The 12,154-nt window shown below is 27.8% G+C and overlaps 2 protein-coding genes across 4 annotated transcripts in view; one reads left to right on the top strand and one right to left on the bottom strand.

The window, feature by feature from the left end:
• The window catches only part of LOC129909826 (actin-histidine N-methyltransferase), an 85,286-nt gene that overhangs the window by 6,102 nt on the left and 67,030 nt on the right, over window positions 1–12,154 (bottom strand). The window lies entirely within an intron of this gene.
• The window catches only part of LOC129909821 (serine-rich adhesin for platelets), a 96,161-nt gene that overhangs the window by 25,447 nt on the left and 58,560 nt on the right, over window positions 1–12,154 (top strand). The gene's annotated exons all lie outside the window — the stretch shown is intronic.

Genomic DNA, 12,154 nt, shown 5'->3' with positions numbered 1-12,154 from the left:
AAAAAAAATTGCTTTCTGGAAAAGATATTTATCGACATACAAAAAACAATATTTTCAGAAAATTCATGGACTTAATTTTAAAACACATAATGATTTTAAAAAAGAAATATCATTCAAATCGGTTACATGTTTTACAAAACCAGTTCAAAAAATATTTATTTTATTTTACAAGAAGGACCTTATTTTAGGCGTATCAAAATCTTAAGAGATATTTTTGAAAACATTTTTTTGTTAGACGATTTCTTCCATTTTGATTAATGACACCTACCTATCGTTAATTTTGATCCAAGGAAAAATTTTACTTTTCTCTCTAGGGAATCATCCAAAACCTTGAACTAACAAATTTAAAGCAAATCACTTAAGTAGTTTGGGCTGCAGCTTAAGAAAGAGACAGAATTGCTAGACTAACTTTTAAAAATTATCGATTTTTTTTGTAAAAAATTATCGAAATTTTTCCCAAACGTTACTATTTCTCCTGATATTTAAAATTCCTGATATGAAAAATTTTGTTTTTCCTTTCGATATTCCTGTATTATGCAATGTACTCAAACTTCAATTTCATTATCCGCCAAACTATCATTCATGACTTACCTAATCCTTGGTAATATTAATTTTTCTTAACATCTCTGAAGCATTCGATTTGTCTTGCTTTTTTTTACATTTTTTTAACATTTAAAACATTTGGAGTGCTATTTCCGCCCTTAAAAAATTGATTGATATCTCAAGATTTTGAAGAAACAAATCGTTTGATGAATGGATGTAAAATTGGTGATGAAACTTTAAAAATTAAATCTTTTCGTCAGTAGCATTAAACTATGGCGGTAAATAAATAAAAAGTAAAACTGCCTAGGTACTTTTAAATTGCTTATTTACTCTAGATTATGGAATAATCTAGAGGAAGTACATTTTTGCGTCATAAGATCTTAAATTTCTATATGACAATTTTTTGCCGAAAAAAATCTTTCAAAAATCACTACAAAAAAAAAAAACAATTAGACTATGTTTTTTATTTTCCTTAATCAGAATCCGGAGCCCGTTATACTCCGGGTTGGGTTTCGAACAAACTGCAAGAAACACTGGGTGGGCAAGTAATATTGAGGCTAAAAATTAATCAGTGGCCTGCTGTTACCAAGTTTTTGTTGTTTTCGGTCAAGAAAAACAAAGTAAAATACATTTTATATTATTTTAATTTTTATCCGCTTAAGTTGTCGTACTCTATCGGTTGTTTTGTGTCCTAAAATACAAAAAAATCATAGATTCTGGCAAAACATAAATAATTATTTACAAAGTTCTATATTAATTATTTACAAAGTTCTATATTAATTATTTACAAAGTTCTATATTAATTACACGGTGTAACACTCAAAATATACGCGGGCGGAGACCTATCAGGTTTTGTAGAGCTAGTCGCACTGAATACGAAACGGTATTTGAAAATCCCCTAACACCCCCAAAATCTGGAGTTACGGGCAAAAAACGGTTTTTCAGACCTTCACCCATTGAAAAAATTCTAGCTTCCACAATTTTTTACCCATTTTCGAGTACGTAGTAGGATAAGTTGGGCGCCAGGATTTGATGAAGGGTTTTTGTAGAGGAGCTCAATACAAACATTTTTTTCCTTTAGGAGGGGGGTCTATCTCCCCCCGTTTAGGTGGGAGGGGCATTTTTCTAAAAAAATGATCTAAATAAAAAAAAATTATTAAAAAACAACGGCAATACTAACAGTAATAAATGATACCATTTCCAAAAGGCAAAATTGTGCATTTGATTCTAATTTTTAAATCAATATAATATTACCAATAGTTTTTGAAATAATCGATTTCAAAGTTAAAAATAGGGGAAAAAAAATTTTTAAAACTCATTTTATACTATTTTTCTCCAGACTGTGAATTTTAGTAAATAAATTACTTAGACAGAAAACTGCCTCAATTAATTCCTTATCGAACAGTGAACTATATGTTTCTATGTCTTCTAGTTTTTGAGAAAATTGAAAAATAAAAACAAATAAAAACAAAAAATATTTTGAAAAAAGAAAAATCTGATAAAATAATTTTTCAATTTTCCCAAAAACTAGAAGACATAGAAACATATAGTTTTCACGGTTCGATAAGGAATCAATTGAGGCAGTTTTCTGTGTGAGTAATTTTTTTTACTAAAATTCACAGTCTGGAGAAAAATAGTATAAAATGAGTTTTAAAAATTTTTTCCCCCTATTTTTAACTTTGAAATCGATTATTTCAATTTTCCCAAAAACTAGAAGACATAGAAACATATAGTTTTCACGGTTCGATAAGGAATCAATTGAGGCAGTTTTCTGTGTGAGTAATTTTTTTTACTAAAATTCACAGTCTGGAGAAAAATAGTATAAAATGAGTTTTAAAAATTTTTTTCCCCCTATTTTTAACTTTGAAATCGATTATTTCAAAAACTATTGGTAATATTATATTGATTTAAAAATTAGAATCAAATGCACAATTTTGCCTTTTGGAAATGGTATCATTTATTACTGTTAGTATTGCCGTTGTTTTTTAATAATTTTTTTTATTTAGATAATTTTTTTAGAAAAATGCCCCTCCCACCTAAACGGGGGGAGATAGACCCCCCTCCTAAAGGAAAAAAATGTTTGTATTGAGCTCCTCTACAAAAACCCTTCATCAAATCCTGGCGCCCAACTTATCCTACTACGTGCCGAAACAACATTTTTGTTCTATACCTAAAAGTTCGAATTTCTGTATCTGGGTTGAAATCGAAACCTAAGCCAATTTTGAAGAGATTTTCATAAAAAATACCTCGATCAATTGGGAAATAGATATAGTTTTAGAATATATTTTTTAAATAGCATGTTGTTTTGAAAACATATACTTTAAATTGATGCCGAAGTTGGGCAAATGACAAAAAAAATTGAATTTTTGAACTTTGACATCTTATAAATTCTAAGTGGTTTAACCGAGTTACATGTTTTATACATTGTTAAAAAGGTATATTTATCTTCTATCAGAAACTGTAAAAAAATCGAAAATTGGTAAAAAATTGTCGAAGCTAGAATTTTTTCAATGGGTGAAGGTCTGAAAAACCGTTTTTTGCCCGTAACTCCAGATTTTGGGGGTGTTAGGGGATTTTCAAATACCGTTTCGTATTCAGTGCGACTAGCTCTACAAAACCTGATAGGTCTCCGCCCACGTATATTTTAAAACCTCATTTTTGTAACACCGTGTTATTTACAAAGTTTTATATTAATCTGATCCATTAGTAGACTTAGGTAAACTGCCTTTTAAATTACTTTTACATGATTTTTAAATTTCCTTCGGACAACTTTATCTTAATCGATGGCAAATAAGTTAAAATTGATTTCCCCATCAAAATAAATTCTATGAAGTATTGTCTTTTTGTGGTAAAAGCTGAGACTACCGATTTCAACGATTTTTTTATGTATTTTATTCTTATCTGAAGTTTTTTTTCAACGTAATTTTCAACTTATATTACCAAATGTTTACTTAAAAAAATAACAATTCATTAAAATAAAATGATATATGCATTTGATTTATCACCAAAAATATATTTAAAATAAAATGTTCCAATAAAAAGTTAAAAAGACGTTCCTCTAAATGGTTGCCAACTGAAAATTCACGTTTCATAGGTCTGGTTTTTCATAACTATAACCTACAAAATGGTTTCGTTGTTTGAAAAAAAAAAAATCCAACTGAAAAACGCTTGAATGAAAAGTATATTAAAAATAAATAGTAAAATAAAATCCTTTTTAGAAAAAAAAAAATCAAAATTCAATTGTTGGATCTTGATTTAAACTATAATTTTCAATTGCATTAAGCAATTTGCTAAACGATCATATTATTTTCTTGGCTTTATTTCAATAAAGAAAGATTAAGTTCCTCCTTTAAAGTTAAATTACCACATACCTAACACATTTAAATAATTACGAAAACAAAAAAACCAAAAACTCTGCCTCTTAAATTCAAAAACCATATACACAATCATGGTAAAACAAAATGCTTACTACACAACACATCAGCATTCACACATATTTCAAAGTTATTACTTCCTCGTAAAATCCAAACCAATGTTTAAGTACCTCGAGCTCCGTTAAATTTGTTGTGTATTTCACTCTCATACTTTTGCATGCCATGAATAAGTTTACGGCTCTAATGACATACTCCCTAAGTGGAAACGGAATATAAAATCACATCTTGAAACACCACTGCTCCTTAGAAATGAGCTTACAAAAAACACACCTGGTACCAGTACCATGCTTCTTCTTCCGCATGGTGTCAAATAATGAGGGATGGTAGATGACAGGTTAACCTTAACAGCCAGAGCGGTTGCACGAAATGATGGTAGATGCTGTTGTGACATGTACTCCTTTAACTAGGTTGATATCTTTGTAGGACTTGTCGTTGAAATGCATATATTTTTTTTGCTTGGTTTGTTGAAACGAGACGAGGCAACCAGCTGCTTTTAATAAAGTTCCAGAACGTAAAAAAAACAGGACTATGGCAATTGAGGTTAGAGAAAATGTGTATTTTTCTCGACGAGAGGATATAAAAATACAATTATTTTCCTAGTCTTTATGATCTGCCATTAGGTTTGTCATTTTGAATAATAGAGCTTAGTCGAATGTGTTTGTCACATATGAGTAGAATTTTATATAAATTCTTCTACGATTGGGATGTTTGTATATTCGGTTGGTTATAAGAACAGTTTTATTTTGAAATTGATAGAAAATCGTATTATTTATTAGTTTTTTTTTTTTAAGCATGTCTGTTTGTTTCAATTCTGTTTCTGTGTTTTTTTTAGAAAAAGAATTTTTGTTTCTTTTTTTTCCAACAATTTTGTTAAATCATTCTCTTTAATTATGCATGTGATCCTTGAATAATGTAAATCATTACCTTCAATGCCTTTTGTAATCACTTAAAAGCTCTGAACATACAAACAAGGATCAACAATTCATTCGTGCATAGCTCTGTTCTTTAAAATACCAAATTGTCTATACAAAACCTTATGTTAAACACAATTTAATGTAATAAATTAAATTACTATTTTTTTTTTTTTTTTTTTTGTAAATCAATTTTTCAACCAGTCAACCTTACTCAATCTTCTTTGTTTTAAGAAAGACAAATTTATTTTGTTGATTTAAACCCATTATTATAATAACATATACCAAGCGAGAGACTGAGATTTAGGTAGACATAGACAATCTTTGTAATAGAGCGAGAGCCTATCCCTTATTCAATCCTTTTGTAACTCATCCTTTAATTTATTAATGAAGGACGAAAAAGATTTAAAATAAAAAAAAATGTCCATCAGTATTGACCCGTATCTATGAACTTTACTTAACACAAATTTGTCTGGCTTACAGAAAAAAAGTCAATAATTGGATTTTAGCTCGTTAATTTAAATATTCATTTTAATTGAATTATCTAATTGATAGAATTGCAGATTTATTGTAATCAAAATGGCATTAGTGTATTTTGGTTTTGTAAAACAGAATTTATTTAAATGCGATTTCTACGAAAAAAAACTCTATTAATTGTACGCTAAATTTCACTGCTGAACTGGATAACAAGTTTAGCCTATGACTAAACAAATAGAATTAATCATTTAAAAATATGGAGATTACAAAAATTTAGTGGGTTTGTTGTGAAAATGTATTCACATTTTTATTTTTTGCTTTTTTTTTAGTTGTAAGTAATAATATGTATCCAGTAGGTATTTGTACGATTATTACACTGGTTTACAATGGTTTTGTTGCCGAAACAAAAATATACTTTTCTGAAGGTTTTCAGTGTGTTGAACTCGAATCCGAAGTCAGAAACAACTAATCAGCTCCCGTTTTTTGAGATATTACCGTTAGAAAATGCAAAAAAACGTTTTTATTTCTTCGGACCTTATTCTTTTGTATAAGGAAAATTGTTTGAGAATATTTAGTAACGGTTTCTATAAGAACTATTTTCCATCTTTCGATACCTGTTTAAATCTTTTCAATATCTTTTGTATTGCCCGAGATATCTTAAAATTAAGTAAGTGGGTTTTTCTTCATATATCATAAAGGAGATAATAACGTTATAAAATTTATAAAAATACCAAACAACTGAAGATATCTCGGGCAATAAAAAAGACATCGAAAAGATTTAAACAGATTTAAAAAGGTGATAAATAGTTCTTATAAAAACCGTTACTAAATATGCTCAAACAATTTTCCTTATATAAAAGAATAAGGTCCGAAGTTCTGCATACTCTAACGGTAATATTTCAAAAACGGGAGCTGGTTAATTTTTTTTGACTTCGAGTTCAGCACACCGAAAACCTTAAGAAAAGTATATTTTTGTATCGGCAACAAAAAAAAAGTTTAATTTTGTTAACCAGTGTTATTTTTGTTTTAAGCCATTTTTAGTTAAAAATTTTTTTTAAAGTGTCAAAAACCCAAAAAAATTTTTTTGACATTTTTCTCAATATTTTTGAGGTAATGTTCATTATCCAAATAAAAGTTGTAGATTGTTGGGTTTCGATTAAACTGATTTTTTTTTAAACTTCTTAATTTAAAATACTTTAGAATAATTTAGTTGCTATTGTAGAAAAATTCTAAAAATTTTAACAAAAATTAAATATTAAAATCGTAAAAGGGTCTAATTGACGGCGCTAGAATTAAAAAAATAAAAATATGATATAACTTCGTTAATAGTTATGATGACACTACAAAAGTTTTTTTTCACGATAATTTTTGTTATTCTTAGGACCTTGCATGACTTCAAAATAAAATATATTACAAAGCTATACAAAATACTGTCATTTACTGAAAAATCCATTCCAAAAATCCTAGGTGCCCAACTTTCTTAAAAATATTCCCTTTAGACGAGAATATTTTTAAAAAAGTTGGGCAACTAGGTTTCTATAGATTTATTTTATACCACAGGTGTTTAAAATTTTTCATAAAATACTTTTTTTACATTTTGCATGGAAAAAAATTCTCTATCGGACATCCTGTATATATTCAGAATTTAGACCTATTCTAAACAAAAATTCCTAGGGAAATGGTTTCGGGGGAAGGGCCCCAATCGGAAAAATAGTGAAAATTTCCATTTTTTTTTTGCTTTCCCCATATTCTTCACCATTGAAGAACAAAATTCAAGTTAAATAATCATTTTTAGCAAAAAAACAAAACCGACTTCCATGGATCAAAACTGGGTTTTATGGTTTTTAAAATAGTTCCTATGGCAAAAAGTGAACGAAATTGAAATGGGACCACACTGCAGCCACCAGCTATCCAATACAAGAATTATCAAAATTCGTTCACTCAGTCCAAAGTTATGCGATAACAAACATACAAAAAAAAAAAAAAAAAAAAAAAAAAAATACACACGAATTGAATACCTCCTCCTTTTTGGAAGTCGGTAAAAAAATAAAGAAATTTCAAGAACTTTTCAGTTGGGAGTTTTTTTTTCAGAATAGGATTGATTATGACGATTACAACTCAATTTCAACTTTTTGAATCGTTATACCTAAGGAACGGTGGGTGTTAGGAAAAAAAAGTGTCATGGCACTTTTTATACATATATAATAATCTGGTCTACAACTCTTGCATTGAAAATTTTTTGATAAGACTTACCGTTTTGCTGTTTTGTGACCTTTGACCCCAAGTAATTTTTTTTTCCAGGTCTAGGATCGATGAGAACTTTTTAGATTTAATTTATGATGGTGTTTCCAACAATCCTACCAATTTTCAGCTTGCTGGGAATTTATGTAACCTCACGCCTTTATTTTAGTCTAATTTGACCGGACTATTCTTCAGGACTTTATTTAAAAAAATCGAAAAGGATGCTCATAGAAATGCTTCATATAAAAAGAAACGATAGCGCTGTAAACAGACGGTCAGATTGTGATGGACTTAGTTCGATATATAGCCATCTTGCTAAATGTTGAAAACTTTATATATGTACTTGTTTTTGATAAAATTAATATTTATTTTGAATTTGTTTTCATATATTTAAAATTTTTAATGTTCAAAATTTCATTATAATCAAATATTTATTTGAATAAGAACTCTTTTTTGATATATGAAAGTATTTTGTAATGTAAATTTAAAACCAATTTAACTGTATATAATTTTTTAAATAAAGACCTGAAGAAGGGGATAAACATCCCCGAAACGTCGTTTTAAAAAGAAAAAAGAAAAAAATTGTACCTTAAGCCGACTTAACATACCTATAACATTTATTGAAAGAAGGTCACTAAATAATACTTAAACTATCTAAATAGTATATAAGTTATAAATTTGGGTACATTGATAACAATAATGTGTTAAATCATTAAAAAAATGATTTGGCGTTATATTCTTACAAACTATGTTTTTGGACAAAGATTAAAACAAAGATGATATAATAAGAAATTGCAATGAAAATTTAATTTCTCGTTGAACTGAAGAAGTATACTTATCAAATAGATTTTGATTTTATTAATTCAAATCCTAAATTCAAATCTTTGACGTAACGGTTTTGTGATATATCATTCCAAAATGCGTTTTATCTTTGAAACGCGAAGATATAAATTTCGAGGAAAAAATGAAAAGAAAAACATTTTTTTGACTGTTAACAAAAAAAAAAAAGATTGTTGGCAAAGAATAAGAATCGATCGTGATATTTCACATATTAAAACGATGAGAATTCGTTAACTAAAATGGTGTAAGTGTAGATTAATTAATTTGACCCGGAGAAATATCGAAGAAAATTAATCCCGTAAGCATCAATCTTTATCAACACGAGCTTCGGTAACCAACCACTGAAATTCTGCTGCATTCTCACTTCTACATTGTATTTAAAATCTTTAAAAAAATTTCTCGCCAAGTTCATCAATCCTCTTTCAATTTTATTTTAAATATTCATTGCTTTTTAAATGTCAATCAAATCATAATTGAAGGCATTTTAATTTATTCAGTATCAATGTGTCATTTTCTCCATTAAATAACTATATTATCTACTTTGCAGCCATTTCAAAACTCATTATTTATTCAAAAAGCTACCAAATAATTAGATTATGAGGATTTTAATAATTTAATCTTCTATTTACCACATGCATACAAATGTGCAAGTGTAAATATTTAATGTCCATTTAATTGAAGATACATTATGAAGAAATTCTTATTTACATTTGTTTTAAAGTGCTTACTTTAAATTCTTTAAATTATCCACATTAAATTGTATATTTGGAGAAAAGATGTTATAAAAAACAGTTTCAATTAGTGATTGGAATTAGAGCGAGAAAAAATGTACAACAATAGTATAGCTTAGTTTTCAAAACGCTTTTTTTGTTTTTTTATTTGTATCAAAGTTTTTTCGATAAAATGCTTCAACAGTTACCTACGTTTTTACATTAATTTTCTATAGATAAATTCATTAAACAAAAAAAAAACAATTCAACACCCGCCTCATTACACGAATAAATATAATTTGGTCACTGTGGCGTATGAGTAACTTTTTTCATACACTTCATTTGTATGTTAATAAATTGTCTCTTTTCGAACAACTCGGCAACAAATATTATTTATGTATTGGTATTTTGTGAACCATCATCTTCCTATAAATATATAAAACAAAAATTTTTATGGAAAAAGGTTGTCTCTCGGAAAACGAATAAAGCAATTTGAAATGAAAAATTAATCATGTCATCACAATATAACTTACAAAACGCAAAAATACTAATTACACCCAGATTACATTAACAATTCATGTGGCAAGCCAAACCGCACTGCTGTCGAAATGTTTTCCAAAATGAATTTTTCAATATTGAACAAGGAAGTTGTACGTTCAAAGTTTTATGGATTAATTCCGAGAAAAAGTGATGGGCATTCTGAAACTTATTTTGTATTTCATTAATAAATAATCTGAATTAACCTTAGAAAGGTTGACAGATATGACAGATACAAAAAAAAAGTTTCTTTGTGAAAATTTTGATTTAATTTCAATTTTTGTTTTAAACCAATAAGGATACAAGTATTTTCTATATCGATCAAGGACTACCAAAGTAATGTTTACAATATAGCTTTGGTTTTACTTAGAAACTTGCAAATATTAAATAAATTCAAAAGAGTTACTCCCGTTATCGATTCTTTTTTTTTTGCAATTTGGCAATGGACTTGTTCGTTTTCATCCTGACACACATCTAAACTCCGTTAAAGAGTTATTCGTGTGGTTTTTTTTTTCTCTTACAGGGTCAAAGGACAATAGCAATAGTTAGAAAAAAGGGCCGTAGGCAAGGACAACAAAGACTTTAATTCACATAAGCCTAGTGGCATGTTTGTGGCGAATGAATAAGAAAAGTATACAAAGCACACAGGCAATGAAATGAAAAATGTTCCCCCAACCAGGCAGTTTTCTGAATACAATGAGAAAAAAAATCCATATATGTTTAAAGTTAGATATATATGATCTATTTAACTGCGATAGCTTGTCAAAATTATTATAGTTTAATATCTAAGGTGTATCTAGGAATGTTGTTTTTTTTTTTATTTTAAACAAAAAAAAAAAAAAAACTGCGATGATATAGCATTTTTTCAGATACACGAGTAAGTTAAATCTAAAAAAAAACTGTCCTAGAGAGGTCATTCAGATGTCAAATTCAGCTATTTTTTATGCTGAAACTTTGTATACTGAAATTGAAATTGAAATTTTTAATTTTATTTAATGACACGGAAATAAAAAAAAATAATGAAACAAAAAACTTGTTTCATTTCATACCAATGGGTTTTATATAATTTGCGTACACGTAATTATTTGTTTCTGAATAATGACAAGCACAATTAAAATCCCGTTAATCGGTTAAAAATGTAAATGAGCCATGAATTCATGATATACCTACTGTTCAAAAAAAAATTAATTTCTTGGAACATGTTAATGGATGCTTGCCAAATATATTCAACACTTATGAATGTAACAGATGTTTTTTATAACCGAACAGATACAAAAAAGATAATTGCTTGATTTAGTTGGTCTTCAGAGTAGACTTTTGTATTCATTTTTGCCAATAAATTTTATTGCATAGTATTACTTTCATCCATTTTGTGATTATCAACACTAAAACCTCATCTTCCTAATTCTTACTTAAACTTAATTGTGAATATTCCTTACCCAGAAAAATAAACATTCTTAACAACATTTCAAAAAGTTAAATACCTGAAATTTATTATAATAATTATCTCTTTGAAGAAGAAAACCAAAGAACACAGAGATAAAAAAAAATGCATTTTCTTCTTACTTAACAATCATCACAAAACCGGAACACAACAGAAATAAATTTTGGTAAATTACATTCCTTAAGTAGAGGGTGTCAAGAAATTATTATAATATATATTCATGGTTGGGTTTTTATTGTGTTCAACCAACTATCAGAAGCACAGATCGCATTTTAAAATATATATTTATTATTATTTTTTTTTTTTGCATAAAGAATGGATTTCAAAATTCATAAGGATAAGAATTCTGGAGTCCTTCCTCCTCATTCTTTTTTTTTTTTTGATTTTTTTTTTGTCATAGAGAAACCCAACGAACACTCGAAAAAAGGGATAAGAGTCTATTCGAAAACATGAGAGGAAGTTTCGAGGATATTCAGAAAATGAATTCATATTCAGATCCGGATTTAAAAAAGAGCTAGGCTCCTAGGTAAAATATACTACCAAGTGGATTTTTTTTTAAGCTTTTGTAAATATAAATAAAAAGCATATATTTTATTGATTTTTATTTTCATATTTTTTTTTTGTATTAAAAAAAAAAAGATGAAAAGTTAAAGAGCTTAAAGGTTTTTTGTTTAGGAATTTTTAAAGCCGCATATATCATCCACAACAAATGACATTATTTATAGTAAATTTATTTAATCATAAGACAGTAATAATAAAAGAGTATAATAAAGTGCTTTAGGAACATTAAAGTTATCTCTTGTTATTGTTTTTGTTCAACTGGCATGACAAAAAGGTTTTAATACGCACAGAAAAAATAGACCACATAAAATAGAACAAAAACAATAAGATTTCTCTATGGTTTTCATCCAAGAAGGAAACCTTATTAAAACAATCGGGTTTTCCTTATTGTTTTAAAAACTGCAAAAAAATAAAAAAAACGATGACCAGGCTAAGATTCGAACTGGAGACTTCAAA

This window comes from Episyrphus balteatus, chromosome 2 (genome assembly GCF_945859705.1).
Source record: "Episyrphus balteatus chromosome 2, idEpiBalt1.1, whole genome shotgun sequence".
Lineage (NCBI taxonomy): Eukaryota > Metazoa > Arthropoda > Insecta > Diptera > Syrphidae > Episyrphus > Episyrphus balteatus.
Note: the sequence above shows the minus strand (reverse complement) of the source record. Positions and strands in the feature narration are given on the sequence as shown.